Source organism: Leguminivora glycinivorella, chromosome 14 (assembly GCF_023078275.1).
Source record: "Leguminivora glycinivorella isolate SPB_JAAS2020 chromosome 14, LegGlyc_1.1, whole genome shotgun sequence".
In the NCBI taxonomy this organism is placed as follows: domain Eukaryota; kingdom Metazoa; phylum Arthropoda; class Insecta; order Lepidoptera; family Tortricidae; genus Leguminivora; species Leguminivora glycinivorella.
In genome coordinates, this window is record NC_062984.1 from 11,049,900 (window position 1) to 11,066,102 (window position 16,203).

Genomic DNA, 16,203 nt, shown 5'->3' on the forward strand with positions numbered 1-16,203 from the left:
CACTACAAACTCCTGTTGATAATCTAATCTAATGGAATGTATCTAATGGAAGCAGTAGCACCGAAGTAGACTGCCAGTCGCCGTGGCCGAAGTCGGTCGTAGACTTATTAATTTTGTTATTTTCAATTTAATTATACTGCTTTAGTATGGTACTATAAAATGTTTCTGATTTTGAAATATTCACGAGGGTGTCATTACCTGGCTTCCTAAGCTTCAGAAACCAGTTGAATGCAAGTACGTACGTTTATTAGGGTCACATAGTTCACCGTCTAGTGGGCTAGACGTCGCTATTGGCCATAATGGCGGCTACTTCCTAGTCTTACGGGTTATAGCCGGACCAGTTTGCAAGCCTAGATCAGATATGACTTCGGTTGCAATGTAAATATGCTCTACAAGAAATGTAACACATGGTTCTAGATTAAATCAAACTAGGTGATAAAAATCGTGTAATGTGTAATGAATAAAATACATTCAAAGTCAGGGGTGTGAATCTTATACTTTTAAACGAGCAATTCTTGTATATTTATTTATTTATTTATTTATTTATTTGTTTATTTATTTATACATACCGACGATCTCGGAAACCGCTCTAACGATTTCGCTGAAATTTGTTATGTGGGGGTTTTCGGAGGTGAAAAAATCGATCTAGCTTATCCTTAGGTCCCGGAAAACGCGAATTTTCGAGTTTTCATGCGTTTTTCTTCGCGCGCCATCTCGTGTGCAGTAGTTGTATTGTTAAGACAGAATTATTTCGGTCGATGTAAGTACTATTTATTATAAAGACTAGATGGCGACACAGATCAAGGCGTCGTATACGAAACAACAAACATTAAGTAACTTATAATTCGCGGGCAAGGTGTTATAATTTTTTCAAGTCATTTCATATTAATGAAAAGAATACTTAACACAAATAGAAAAATTCACTATTTGAGCTTTTGTGGTGTAACGCGCGCCATCTCGTGTGGAGTAGTTGTTTTGTTAAGAAAGAATTCTTTCGGTCGATGTAAGTACTATTTATGATAAAACTAGATGGCGACACAGGTCAAGGATACAAAATAACAAACTTTGACTAACTTATGAATTTTATGATTCGCGGGTGACAACACTTACGTATTCATTAAGTGTTTTAATTATTATTACGAATTTTAAGCTTCTTCTATTATCTCAGTACTATTTTATAACTCAATACTTCAAACAGATGTGCTATTACATTCTAGAATTATCCGGAAATAATAGGCACATACCGCCATCTCTATTTGAGCTTTCGTGGCAAAACGCGCGCCATCTCGTGTGGAGTAGTTGAGTTGTTAAGACAGAATTCTTTCGCTCGATTTAAGTACTATTTATGATAAAACTAGATGGCGACACAGGTCAAGGATACGAAATAACAAACATCAATGACTAACTTATGAATCTTATGATTCGCGGGTGATAATTCGCGGGCAAGGTGTTATAATTTTTTCAAGTCATTTCATATTAATGAAAAGAATACTTAACACAAATAGAAAAATTCACTATTTGAGCTTTTGTGGTGTAACGCGCGCCATCTCGTGTGGAGTAGTTGTGTTGTTAAGAAAGAATTCTTTCGGTCGATGTAAGTACTATTTATGATAAAACTAGATGGCGACACAGGTCAAGGATACAAAATAACAAACTTTGACTAACTTATGAATTTTATGATTCGCGGGTGACAACACTTACGTATTCATTAAGTGTTTTAATTATTATTACGAATTTTAAGCTTCTTCTATTATCTCAGTACTATTTTATAACTCAATACTTCAAACAGATGTGCTATTACATTCTAGAATTATCCGGAAATAATAGGCACATACCGCCATCTCTATTTGAGCTTTCGTGGCAAAACGCGCGCCATCTCGTGTGGAGTAGTTGAGTTGTTAAGACAGAATTCTTTCGCTCGATTTAAGTACTATTTATGATAAAACTAGATGGCGACACAGGTCAAGGATACGAAATAACAAACATCAATGACTAACTTATGAATCTTATGATTCGCGGGTGATAATTCGCGGGCAAGGTGTTATAATTTTTTCAAGTCATTTCATATTAATGAAAAGAATACTTAACACAAATAGAAAAATTCACTATTTGAGCTTTTGTGGTGTAACGCGCGCCATCTCGTGTGGAGTAGTTGTGTTGTTAAGAAAGAATTCTTTCGGTCGATGTAAGTACTATTTATGATAAAACTAGATGGCGACACAGGTCAAGGATACAAAATAACAAACTTTGACTAACTTATGAATTTTATGATTCGCGGGTGACAACACTTACGTATTCATTAAGTGTTTTAATTATTATTACGAATTTTAAGCTTCTTCTATTATCTCAGTACTATTTTATAACTCAATACTTCAAACAGATGTGCTATTACATTCTAGAATTATCCGGAAATAATAGGCACATACCGCCATCTCTATTTGAGCTTTCGTGGCAAAACGCGCGCCATCTCGTGTGGAGTAGTTGAGTTGTTAAGACAGAATTCTTTCGCTCGATTTAAGTACTATTTATGATAAAACTAGATGGCGACACAGGTCAAGGATACGAAATAACAAACATCAATGACTAACTTATGAATCTTATGATTCGCGGGTGACAAAAGTTACGTATTCATTAATTGTTTTTTTTAATTATTATTACGAATTTTAAGCTTCTTCCGTTATCTCAGTACTATTTATAAGGTAGTGGTAGGTCTGTGATGTAAAAAACACAAGAAATAAAATAGAACACCGAGCGAAGCTCGGTCGCCCAGGTACTAATTGAATAAGCACGACAGAAAACACGTAAATTGTTGCTGGCAGCGAAAGTGACAAAATATTATTATTAAACATTTCAAAAATGAGGCCTATTTGTGTGATAATGTTACCTAGAAATCCTACGATTCACCACAATCAATACACAATACAATTCTATGTACCTACTACTACAATTTTTCACTACAGCTCCATGATCGAGATATTCGAGATTCAATGCATCGTCAACTCCGGCCCCGTAGCCGAATGGATTTCTGCGAAACGCCGCAGAAATGTAGTCTAGCTCTTTCGCGCCAATACGCAAGAGCGATAGAAATAGATAGCTACGAAATAGATATCATCGTGAACGTTTCGTGAGCGTTTGTGCATTCGGCTACGCACACAGGTGAGTATAGTTACAAGTGATAGAGAGGAAAATAACGTAATTACGATTCTCGCGGTAGGCCTTGCATTTGGTTAATAGTATCATATATGTTTTTGGAAAACATCAGGTCCTGGAAGCGTGAAAACGATCCGCCACGGGCCAGCTCGTCACGGCATGCGCCCAAGGCCCCGCCACTGGGTTACCGGCACCGTCTGTCATTGTAAGGTTATGTGTGATGATTAATGTCACATTACAGCATCACTTCTATAATCGCTCAATATTTTGTTAGAAAAACTTTGAACAACTGAGTCTTTTTCTTTCTACATTGTTAGATCAGGTTGAGACCGATCAATTGATCTAACTTCTTAAGAGTATTCCAGTACAGCAAACCCAATCATATGATGTAATGTAATTGATGTAGAATGGTCCCGGATTTCCCCAGACTACCTTCACTTTACACAGTTATATTGCTCTCTGCCCTAGAGGAATAGAAAATTGTACCAGAGACCAGAATAACCTCAATCTTCCTTTGTTGAAGGCAGCAATCTGCTTTACGAAATAGGCAATTGAGCATTACAATGGTTGGGAGGGGCAGGGAGTGTCTAGGGCACTGGGCAGGGCATTAGGCATTACTGCTTAATCGGTGTAACTACAAAAGCCATCATTAGCAAGAAAATAAACCGAATATGTTGGTACCTCCACTAATATGAGGTTATGTAATATATAAGCACACAAATTACTACTAGTACACTTGCTAAAGGAAATTAAATAAATGAAGGAAAATAAATAAAAGAAATGAAATAAGGCTACAGGGAAACTAATATTGTTTACGCACTCTAACCCGTATCTACGAGTAAATAAGAGTATATGGTGTACTAGGTTAAAGTTGTAGTACTATGTATTGATATGTAGGAAGAATAATGATCCCGAAAATATGTATATTGTTTGAGAACGTTTCTGAATTAAATTTGAAGTCAGTTCAATAAATCATATTAATATCTATTTAGTTTTTTTTCTTTCTAAACAAGTTAAGGTTTTCTTTGATTCAAAAGACCAGTACATTTAAAACTAACTTAAAAATACTAAGTTAGTTACTACTAGTTAAGTAGATAGTGTTAGATACATTTTTTTTCTAAGATTGGCAGTTACGCTCCGGTTTCGTTACCATACTGATTAACATATTTCAGTCAAACTGCCGTACTGGCGCGAGAAAAGTTCTTCGTTCAGCGGAAAATACGGGAAGCTATAGAAATTAGTCGTCATCCTAATTTCAATCGTGACAGTGGTTGGTCGGTGCCACCAAGTTGGAAAACAGTTCTAGGCACTACGTCGGTCCCCAGTGTAAACGCACCCTTAACAAGTGACGTAATAAGTGTTGTGTGCAATCCTGCTTTTGACAAAAGTAACATAGTGGGTAGCTCCGATCTCGCCACGGTGACGTCGCCCGCGCCGCCGACCCCCCCTGCGCCTGTCCTCAGCAGCCGCGCGCACCGAGCAAGCGCCCGCACCCGCAGTATGCGTCGCGCTCTCGACATGTAAAGGCGGGGTGTCGCTACTAGGGAATGCAATTACCGGTCGTTTTTCAAAACCGGTAATTTACCGACATAGCGTCGCAAAAACCGGTAAACCGGTAATTTCCCGGTTTTGATTTTATTTCATGAAAAATCAATATTTTCCGTCAAAATCGATAATTAAGTAGTTTTTTTAGTAGTGTTCATTAAACTACCACTTTCAAAAGACAAATATGATTAATGAAATCTTGAAAAAAGCAGGTTTTAAGACTTTTTTACAAAAAATAAATACATTTTAGATGCTAAATCTTACAATTAGCACTCATCTTCGATAAAATCAACAAAGACACTAGAAATCATCATAGATTATTCATATAAGTATCACGCATTTGTAATTGCGTTACACAGCAGGTTATGTCACATGCAGGACTGGCAGATCCCGCAAAAACAGGCAAGTTTCGTGAAGGGCAAAGGTGCAAACAGATCCTAAATATACGTCCATTGATAGAGATGGCTTATGAATTCAGTACTTCGATGATCCTCTGCTTCATCGACTATAGCAAAGCCTTTGACTGCATCGTTTTGTCATCAAGCATTTGGTAGCTTTCATTGAATTGAAATTCCGTTGAAAAAGGAAACTGAATTAGCAGAGAACCTTCGAGCCCTTTTACTTTTGTAAAAGGTGTTGATAAGATTACCCGTCACCTGCCTTCGGTGAATGTGTCATCAGAAGAGCCTGCGGAAGCTGGGAGGGAAGAATCATCATTGGTGCGCACCAAAATAACAAATCTTCGATAGGCAGATAACACCAATTTTCTGGCTGCCAATGAAGCGGAAATGGTTGACAGCACTGGTAAAATGGAACGCATCAGTCTCGAAACGCATCTCAAGATTAACCACAGTAAAAACCAAGCTCATGGTGGTGGATTGTGGTAGGTAGATACAACACACAGATGCTCTTAGGCCAGTAACAGTAGATGACTTCATATACTTCGGCGCAAACATCGACAATATCGGTTCTTCTGAGAAAAAAATCAGAATACGCATAGGAATGGCCAAAAGAGTCCTAGCTACAAGGATTATCTCCATAAGTCTTGGTTCCTGAGAACCGCATGTCTCTAGAAAAACCAAAACCGGATTGGTTTAAGCTCTAGTCTTCTCCATTTTCATCTACGGAGCTGAGACTTGGAGTCTGAAAAAGGCTGCAACCGCATTGACGTTTTCGAGATGTGGTGCTAGATGAAGATTTTGCAAATACCCTGAATTGCCTTCCGTACAAATGTGTCTATCTTACGTAAACTTATATTAACGACATCAGAAATCTACAGATGAGACTGCTCAAGTTCCTAGTTAGCAAAAAAGATAAGGATAATTGTAATAAAAACTATGATCTATTATTTTCTTTATGTAAAATATTACCGGTTGATAAGAAAGTGACATATTTAGTAGGATTAGAATATTACTTTCAAGATTGCTATAAACTAACGGTAACAAATAAGTATAATACAAAAAATGTCAGAGAAAAACGATTAATACAGCCGAAGGTAAATAATTATTATGGAGAGAGAATGTCCCAATACGTAGTACCTAACACTTTTAATAAAATTAGCATATTGAGACAAACGCCTAAATTGTCTAAAACAATGCTTAAGTCGAAACTGAGGTCTTCTCTCCTCGATAACAAGCCAAGGTCAACAGGTGCAAGCTATTAGTAACGTAAACATAACAGCCGACGAGAACGCCGCACGCATGTTATCGAGGAGTGAGTACCTACCTTATCATTATTTAATTGATTTAGCCTACGCGTAAGTTCCTATAGTATGTAAATAGGTTAAGATATACAATTTAAGATTGTTTAAAAAATGAGCGCATCTTGCCATTAAACGTAACAGTTTGGCAAGTTAATTCATGTACAAAATTAGTTTAAGTTGTTTTTTTTTCAAAAAAAAAAAAAAAAAAAAAAAACGTGAATTGAAAATCAACACCAGGTTATCAACCATCTGTTTACGTAGAATTTTGGAGTTTTTGGAAGGAAAAAGGCCACAACCTTGAGCAACTAATCATTACTGGCAAGGTTGATGGCTAACGATCCAGAGGTCGCAAGATGGACAGATGAGATCCTTTCTATCCTCTACACCCAACTTCAGAACCGGAACAGAAAGTCAGAATAAAACTGATTATATTGGGACTTCACGACCCTCAGCAATGAAAATATCATGGCGAGGAGGAGGGGGTCTTATCTTAAAAGCTAATCAAATATTTAAATAACAATGAGTGAATTAATGGTCTTATCCTTCATTCGGGGTCTAAATTTGGAGTTTATAAACCCAACTGTGGATAGTGAACTGATTATCCACAGTCCAAACTTGTTGGTTTTATAGAAATCAGGTATTTTTTATCTTGGAACCGACTATGCAGGCACGCACAGTGCAGGCAACAATGCACGGACTCTAGCCGCTGCAAGAGCTCATGCCTGATGATGGATCTATATGCCACGAAACATGTCGGCAGACATATTGTACTTAGGTACGTTTATGAAACGACAACCAGTCATCCCTCTCGCGCGTATTGACTGTCGACGTATTACAGTGGGTAACATATAAGGATATAACAGACATGTTTTCAATACCACAATATATAAAAATAAACGTTTTCATGTAGAAAACGAATTCTTACTAAATAAAGTGATTACCAGAAGTACCTACAAGTGTTTATTTACGAAGAAACAGCGACAGAAGTGCTTTTTGTAGTATTTTTTAAGTAAATTTAAATTTCGGTAAAAAACCGGTTTTTGAGTATATTTACCGGTAATTTACCGAACCCAAATTTGGCAAAATTACCGGGAAACCGGTAAACCGGTTTACCGGTTTGCATTCCCTAGTCGCTACTCTTGAGAAAGGCTCTCGAAATTGAGCCGAAACATGTCGAACGCTATATCGACTTAATACGTGAGTAACCCGCTTAAAATATTTTTAAATATGTATGAGTCTCACGGGAGTTTTATAGTTAAAATATTTCAGTCACTTGCTAATAAGAGAGTCATTCTTTGAAAGTATATAAGTTATATAATATCTTAACCTATGCGAATTGTTATCACAAAACTAGTTAGTTAGCTAACTTTTTTCTCTGTAGGCTGTCAAAACTTTGCCACAAATATATTTAAAATATAAGTCGATAAACGGCTTCATTATGCCAATTATGTGAAGCGACTAAAACTTTATCACATAAATAGCTACTTCTTCCATGATTGTGGAAATGGGGTGGTGATGTCAGTAATTTCAGTATCCGTCAGTATTAGAGGAAAATTTACTCATTAATAGGTACACTATTTACTGTTTATTATTACTAGGTATTCAAACAAGCTTCAGTCACATCATCAACCCAGTTATCGCAGGATATTGATGTACCCACATCATCGCTAGTAGTAGAAGCGATGTCAATGTTATTTACGTAATATACTAGTGTAAATATCGGGTATATTACTATGAGCAGTGAGCACGTTATACTAAAACCGCAACTAGCTTAGGATCGACTGACAATATGAGAGGATAACCTATCACAACGTGAACAGTAGTTAAAAAGTACAGTTTCTATTTAAAAGTATGGGTAGGTAGGTACTGTAGGTATACTCAGTGTAGTATGATTTGCACTCCTAGCAAACATAACCAGTCAACGCATATGTAGGTAGGTATTCTAAGTATTACAACATACACAATTCTAATTCATTCATGGCTTCGCGCATGACTGCACTTATCTGCGTAAATAAAAAATAGCATACGAACAATTCGTTTCGCTCGTCCTCACATGACCAGGCACAATATCTTCATGCCGCCAGGTGCGGCTCACTCCGCGATTCTATTAGCTGGGACGCTATTGCACAACACCCTGCATTTTATGATTAAGCACTGAGACTTGGCACAGGTTGTTCCTTGGGTGGCCCTGAGTAGATAAAGATCGGGAGGCATCGAGAGCCCCCCTTAATTTAGGAGGGAGGAGGGGGGGGAAGGCTGGCGCTTTCTTTGAAACCATATTTCTCTAAAACTATACAAAATAGGGCATGCGATATATCATTTTCGGATAAATGAAGGACGAGGAATTCATTTTTGGAACAAAACAAATGTACTTTAGAACAACACGCGTTTTTGCACGTTTTATAAAAACCGTAATAGTTATTTTAAAATAAAAAATACTATTTAATAGCTACGTTTATCTAGTTTTAGAAAATGTATAATTTGTTTTAGAAATATATTATAGGACGAGTGATAAAAAATAATTTACATCGCCCGATAGGGTGATTTGAATGCTCATTTCAATAAGTTATGTCAATGATTTCAGGTATAATCACTATTTTTAACACACGAAAGCCGTAATCATTGTAGTTTATGGCTATTTTAGTGATTAATGTACTTAAAATTTAAAAAAATACAAAAATTTTAAAAAATATTAAAAATGTGATAATTTTTTTTAACATTATCCTATTTTGTTCTTTCTACACAATATATATCTAAAAGCAATAAATATCAATAAAAAGCCACATTTATGCAGTTTATAAAAATATATAGTTTGTTATATATTACGAAACGCGAGATAAAAAATAATGAAAATGAAAATTTTAATGTACGGGTCAGCTTGCATTATTCGATGAGGTGAGGTAAAGGTACTACCCGCTGTGTAGTGGAGTTCGTCTAGTAATAAAGAAATATGGGTGATTCTAAGTTAAGAGGTAATTTCGACGGCACTGACAAAAAAATATATTTTTTCAAGATAATACTTCATAATAACATATTTATTTTATAAAACTAAATGTTTTCTACCTGGGCACTCAAAATTATTACAGAAATTCATGTAAATTAGTCACAATCAGCTCTAATGTAGGAAAAATGTCTCTCCCCTGGCCTGTCCCCCAACCGAATTTATTTGTCAACAAGTAATTATGACTGTTAAAATTCACTTATTATTTTAATAGCCTTAATTTTACAAACACAAATAACTAAGGAACAGTATTTTATGAGTGGAATTTCTTATATTACTGTATTTAACAACAATTATGAACTCCAAACTTTGTCCTACGTGTTTCGTGTCTCGTCCCCTGGCTTTTTAGTTTTCGTTCAAAAGTCGGTTTAATTTGTTAATCTGTGGAGGTTCTGTCCTCTAATACAGAGGGTGTTATGTGAAGTTACCGTCAAGAGGCGCGTAAGGCAACTATGCATCCGTTATGTTGATTATTTCGGCCACGGCACTCGCTGGGTACAGAAATGTTGAGTGAATGCAGTCTTTCCTCTGGTCACTTTTATTTCACAATCATTTGTTTAAATACTAATATATATAACAATATCCACTGTAAATGTTGAATATATTGTTACGTTTATTTATGAATTGCGTACGAGAAACACTTTTACAGCTATTTTTGATTTTCATCGAAAATGTATCTCCCCTGGCGTATCAAAAAAGCCAGGGGAGATACTTTTGTACTAGTTTTGATTATTTTTATTTCCGTTTTCTCTTAACCTTTGTTTAGCGTTGTGCCTATTTTTATTTTAGCTTTACGATAGAAGGTTTTCTTTCCAGAAAAACGCAACTATTAAGAAAAAAAGAGGACACATTCACATTCAACTTCATATGAAATTTTCGTGAAGCTGTTTAATAAAAACCGGCCAAGAGCGTGTCGGGCCACGCTCAGTGTAGGGTTCCGTAGTTTTCCGTATTTTTCTCAAAAACTACTGAACCTATCAAGTTCAAAACAATTTTCCTAGAAAGTATTCATAAAGTTCTACTTTTGTGATTTTTTTCATATTTTTTAAACATATGGTTCAAAAGTTAAAGGGGGGGGACGCACTTTTTTTTCCTTTAGGAGCGATTATTTCCGAAACTATTAATATTATCAAAAAACGATATTAGTAAACCCTTATTCATTTTTTAATACCTATCCAACGATATATCACACGTTGGGGTTGGAATGAAAAAAAATATCAGCCCCCACTTTACATGTAGGGGGGGGTGCCCTAACGAAACATTTTTTTCCACTTTTTATTTTTGCACTTTTTTGGCGTGATTGATATACATATTGGTACCAAATTTCAGCTTTCTAGTGCTAACGGTTACTGAGATTATCCGCGGACGGACGGACGGACGGACGGACGGACGGACGGACGGACGGACGGACAGACAGACATGGCGAAACTATAAGGGTTCCTAGTTGACTACGGAACCCTAAAAAGGTTTAATACTGATATTAATAGGATAGGCTTTTGTTTACTTGTTGCCTATTGATTGTACATTAAAATTATTTTTGTTTTAATGGATAATATGGTGAAGTGAAAAATAAGACAACTCATTAAGGAATTATCACTTTTCTTGCTGTAAGAATGTTATGAAATGTAAAGTCTGAGTATAAATAATCAATAATTATAATAAAAACAATAAATAGAGTTAATTCTTAAAAAATAAAACTAAATTTTTCATACAACTGTCTCTTCCCTGGTCACAAAGTATCCTCCCCTGTGCAATAGTATCTCCCCTGGACTGAGTATTTCCCCTGGTCGCTGATAAAACACGATAAAACAAATAAATTGACTGGTCCTCTTTGTAAACACTTCAAATTGGCAGTTTTAACTAATACAAATAAACAAATAGGTAAAAAACAACAAAAAAGTTCGCGCCGTCTCTCCATACAACGTATTACCTCTTAACTTAGAATCACCCATATAAGTACTTATTCTAATAACGTTTACACATGTAGGTATATCACGACCCAGTACAGAAAATTGTAAAAGTCCTATAATATAGTTTATTTTGATTGTAAAATAAAATTGCATGTGACTTATAATAGTTATAATGTAAAAGAAAAATTGTCGTCATCACATTCTCCTCTCCTAAAGCAGTTCTGCATGCATAGGCTTGAAGATTTTTTAGTTTACTAGCAGAACTTAGTTACTTCCTTTGGGCCCCCTTAAATCTGTTTTTCTACTCCAGCACTTAAATCTGTCAATTAGATTATTGTCAGCGGTATCCAAATTAAGTTCATTTGAGTAACGATAGAAAAGTCTATTTGTCTATAGGTTCATATGATAACTGCTGAGCAGTATTCATATGAATATAGGAGTTCTGTAAGTTTATTTTTAAAAGTACAACTTCCATTTATCAGGTATGTTTTCATTTGCAATAATAAATAACTCTTAATAAATAATATAATATTTAGGTTCATAATTTAAATCAAGATGAAAAAATAAACTGAAATGCGTTTTACAGATTAGATATTGCAAAACAAAGGTAAAAATCATAAGTTTATCAAATAATTTTACATTTGACATTTAAATATTCTTGAACGCAACTACATTTTTCGTAATTGAAAACCGGCTTATTTTCTATTTCTCTTGTCTATGGCATGAAGAGTTCGGTTAATGTACGACCCAGAAATGTACAGCCCAAAATCGGCGTCCACTTTTTTGGACGCGAATTACGGGGTCGTACAATACTGCCGCCCTGTAAAAAAAGTGGCTTCGAATTATCGCCCGGACCAAACGTGTACAGCCCGAGAATGCCCAACCCATCAATTCACGGCCCAAGAACTCTCGTACATCATGGACGCCAATTCCTGGGTCGTAAATTCTTGGGTTGAGCATTCTCTGGCTGTGCATTATTGGTTCCCGCATTTGTAAACTTTTTAAAAAAATATTTGAACTATTTTAGTGTTTTATACTTTATTGTAAGTCGACGTTGTGCAAAAACTTAAGTAATTATGAGTGATTCTGGTGAACAATATACTCCCCAAGAAATCAAGGCTATGGCGCTCAAAGTGACTGACAATTTGTTACCTGAAAAGTCGGATACAGCGTAGCAAAAATATTATGATTGTTTTATGACATGGAAATTGCAAAAAAATGTTTCAACTTTCTCTGAAATCGCATTGTTGGCATATTTTGAAGAATTGTGCAACAATATCTCACCATCAACATTTTGTGGACAGAATACTCAATGCTACGACGATCCACACAAATATTCCCATTCATTATATGAAGTAAGTAACTAACCCATTTTATTATTCTTGAATAGGTATTTATGTGGCTGTCGTAGAAAAAGCATAGTATACAATCGTAACATTATGAAGGCTATAAAAGTCTCGTACCTTACTTAGGCCACTCGGCAAGCCTTCGTGGCCTAACCGCGGTACTCAACTTTTATAGCCTTCATAACGTTACCGTTATATAATATACTATTTACCCATCCATAAAAGATAAAATAAAAATCGTCATATTCTTCCTTTCAGTATCAATGATAGTTAGTTATTGCGCAATAGTGCCATAAAAAATAAACTAGATTCGTATTAGCATTAAACATTAATGATTTTTGAACTAAGACATTGCTTTTGTACAAAGGAGAACCTCAAAAAATGGTCTGACTAGACGAAAACATGTGTATCGGGGGGCTAGTACTCAAGGCTCTCAAAAAGTGTAGCTATTTTGAGTTATTCAAATAAAACAACATGAATAGTCTGAATTTAATTATGTATATATCACAACACCCACTGCATAAGCACATCAGCTCCGAACATTTAATTTAAAAAGTCTTTTTTTACGGTTGCACCTTACGCGGCACTGTTTTTTACACCTGCATCCGACAATTTCGAGGCATGTTTCTGCAGCAACAGGCAACGTTGCGGGCAAGTAGGCTCCCAAATCCCAATTGTTACAGACTTTCGTCCAGCCACAAGTAGCAAATAATGGCAAATTTTGAATTGGGTTTAGTTGACCCCATACATGGACACCTTGATATACCTATAACCCTTACAAAAATGGTGTAAGGCAGCTTTTGTCGGTGAAATGCTGTTAATTTGGCGGTCTTTTTTGGTTAATAACTATTTTCGGCACTCGTTAACCAAAGTACAGGACGCAGATCTGGAATAATAAATATGTCAAGTAAGAATTTTCCATAAATTATGCAAATCATATAGATATCTACTATTTCACAAGATGTATTAGGATCAGATGTATATATCTGACCTATCATATCAATCGATCATTTCATGTGATATTTAAATAGTTAAATTCAGACTATAAAGGAGTATGTTGTTTAATTTGAAGTACTCTAAATAACGACACTTTTTGAGAGCTTTGAGTGCCTTTACCTCACCTCATCGAATCATACAAGCTGACCCGTACCGTACCGTACATCACGATCGCCCTGCCACGTCACTTTCATTATTTTTTATCTCGCGTTTCGTAATATATTTATATAACAAACTATACGAGTATATTTTTATAAACTACATAAATGTGGCTTTTCATTGATATTTATTGCTTTTAGATATATATTGTATAGAAAGAACAAAATAGGATAATGTTATAAAAAAGTTGTCACATTTTCATTTTTTTTTTTAATTTTTGTATTTTTTATTATTTTAAGTACATTAATCACTAAAATAACCATAAACTACAATGATTACGGCTTTCGTGTGTTAAAAATAGTGATTATACCTGAAATCATTGACAAAACTTATTAAAACGAGCATTCAAATCACCCTATCGGGCGATGTAAATTATTTTTTATCACTCGTCCTATAATATATTTCTAAAACAAATTATACATTTTCTAAAACTAGATAAATGTAGCTATTAAATAATAATTTTTATAAAAAAAAAACCATTACAGTTTTCATAAAATGTGCAATAATATGTATAAAAAAAAACTCGTTTTTAAATTTTCCCATTTTATTTTGCATTTTTGTTCTAAAATACATTTTTTTTGTTCCAAAAATGAATTCTGCGTCCTTCATTTATCCGAAAGTGATATATCGCATGCCCTATTTTGTATAGTTTTAGAGAAATATGGTTTCAAAGGAAGCGCGGAGGCGCCAGCCTTCCCCCCCTCCTCCCTCCTAAATTAAGGGGGGCTCTCGATGCCTCCCGATCTTTATCTACTCAGGGCCACCCAATGAACAACTGTGCCAAGTCTCAGTGCTTAATCATAAAATGCAGGGTTCCCATACAAGACAAAGCAATAGCGTCCCCAGTATATCGCCGCGTTACAAGTACATGCCGGCGACCGCGAGTTCGCGGCCCGTTCAGTGGTGACGACCTTCGCGCGGCGCAATAAAATTCAATGTCGGCTGCTCGCGTGCAGTCCGTTTGTTAATGTAGGTAAGAATTTAGAATGGCGGCATTTTGCGAACATTAAAGGAGTGAGCCTTCTGTACTTGTACTATTATATATTCTGTGATGCCGCACTAACTTCCATGGTGTAATACAAGCATTCAACATTATTTTTATGAACCTTCGAGGTCAGCAAAAAAGTATGTTTTGGATATTATAGCCGTTAGGGCTTTAAATTGGCTATTAATGATATTATAATGATGTAATTATTTCTAGGTGTCTTGTAAGCGGAATAATATCAATATTTATTGTATGAAGTCAGATGATACTGTAATTAAGCCTAGTTAGCCTAACCTCTGCAGTGGTTTGTTACATATTTCAATTCAACGAGAAAGAGAATAGAATATTTTCAACAGGGATGGTAGGGAATGGCCCTTTTGATTCTATTTGAAAATGCAACAGAAATCCTGATATGTTTATACATAAAACTGATGAAGAATCTACAACAGACCGCATGTAGACTGTTGGCGACTGGCTGGTGCGCGACCTCCTTCATAGTCATAGCTGGGCATTAACTCGTTAATCCGTTAATCGTTAATTAACGAAGTTAATATTTCGATTAACGGATTAACTTTTAAGTTAACTTAAAAAAATGTTAACGGACTCGTTAACTTCCGTTAAATTTCTCCGAGTCCGTTAATCGTTAATCTAGTAGGGCACAGGCGCCATCTGCGCTGCGAAAAACACGTTCTGAACGCTACTATAAAAGCCCGAAGTACGGCAAATCCTAGGTTTTACCGATGTCGATTGCTAAAAGTCCGAAATATTACCTAAAAAAGTATTCTTCACGTGGATTTTCTTTTACTAACTTTGATTCGGTGAATCCTAAGCTTTACCATGGCGACTGTTGTAGTGATAGGGCAGCAAATTCGAGCCCTGTTTACGACCACATTCGCTTCCCTAGCCTCTACCGCCCAAAGTGCCACAACAGTCCCGTCACCGCCAGCATCTCTCCTGACACAGCTCTTGGCAGTAGTTCAGGCGATCACTGCCTTCCACGTGCAGCCTAGAGTTCAATAGGCTAGCTGTACTTCGGCCTTTTACAGAAATATAATACGTTATAGTGGATACTGATGCAACTAAATATTTAAAGAAAAGTTCATTTTTTTCACGTGTTAACGGATTAACGATTAACTTTAACTTACGTTAAATTTGTCGAAATGTATCGCTTTAACGATTAACGAAGTTAACTTTTTTAGTAACGGATTAGCGATTAACGAAGTTAACTATTTGATTAACGGTGCCCAGCTATGTTCATAGTTTAAAATTATGTCACTTTCAAAAACTGTCCTCATGTTATGAAATATGATCAATCAGTCTTCAGTCTGCCTTCTGTCACGAAACTGTAAATAAGCTTGTGTTTGTTTACCAATAATTAAAATTAGTGCTTTTATTACATGTTTTCATCA

At 35.7% G+C, this 16,203-nt stretch overlaps 1 protein-coding gene across 1 annotated transcript in view; it reads right to left on the bottom strand.

The window, feature by feature from the left end:
• Positions 1-16,203, bottom strand: part of LOC125233073 (protein singed) — a 124,798-nt gene that overhangs the window by 77,280 nt on the left and 31,315 nt on the right. The gene's annotated exons all lie outside the window — the stretch shown is intronic.